General features: G+C 45.2%; 1 pseudogene; it reads right to left on the bottom strand.

Annotated features, from left to right (window-relative positions):
* Positions 1 to 310: 310 nt before the first annotated feature.
* On the bottom strand, positions 311 to 429 carry LOC133384601 (5S ribosomal RNA; annotated as a pseudogene).
* Between the last annotated feature and the right edge of the window lie 472 nt (positions 430 to 901).

The raw sequence follows: 901 nt of genomic DNA, 5'->3' as shown, positions 1-901 counted from the left end.
TGATCTGTGTTGTCAATTACTAGATAAGTCACTTGCCGTCACCCACCCCATTCTTCTTTACCATCCCATTTAACCAAACTTTAAGTTTGATTTGTGTTAGTGTTATGTATGGGTCTCTGTGCGTCTGTATCAGCCCAGTGCTGTGTCTGTCTGTGTTCTTTGTTGTGGGTCTACGTGCACACATAGTGTGGTGTTATATGCCTTCAAGTCAATTACGATTTATGGTGACCCTATGAACCTTTTTTGGCTATATTCATAGGGTTTTCATGGTAAGAGGTATTCAGAGGTGGTTTACCATTGCCTTCCTCTAAGACTATGGCACCCGGTGTTCCCAGGCAGTCTCCCATCCAAGTACTAATTGGGCCTGACCCTGCTTAGCTTCTGAGATCAGATGAGATCAGCTGTGTTCAGGGTAGTATAGCTGTAGACACACATAGGGCTTATCCAAACAGAGCAGGATAATCCACGGTTTCCATATTTAGTTTGTCATCTGATAGTCCTCACTTTGCCTTTTCGTTCGCTCTTTCCCAATTAAAAAAACACTTTTTTGCAGCCGCACACGCAGCGGTAAGACCCCTACATTCTTTTCGCTTTTTCCAAGCTCCGCCTCTAAAACCTCCCCCTATCAACCAATTGGTCAGCACAAAAATGACGTATGCTCCTCTCCCCCTTTGCAACGAAGCACAATATGGCTGTAAAAGAGTTCTCGTGGCAGAAGGAAAGGGAGGAGGTGGGTGGTCGGTTTCAGCCTGCCTCTGGAAAGCTTTGTCAATTTCATTCTACTGGCTGGGGTTTTTCTTTCGAATCATTTCCCTGAGGGAAGGAAAGGGAGAAGGAGGGGGGGTGACACGTTTCTTGCTTTTTTGGAGAAATAAGTGCAATTGCCAGCATGTGTATCTCA

The sequence above is a fragment of the Rhineura floridana genome, chromosome 4 (genome assembly GCF_030035675.1).
Source record: "Rhineura floridana isolate rRhiFlo1 chromosome 4, rRhiFlo1.hap2, whole genome shotgun sequence".
Taxonomy (NCBI): Eukaryota; Metazoa; Chordata; class Lepidosauria; order Squamata; family Rhineuridae; genus Rhineura; species Rhineura floridana.
The sequence above is the reverse complement of the archived record's forward strand: the minus strand, read 5'-3'. Positions and strand labels throughout refer to the sequence as shown.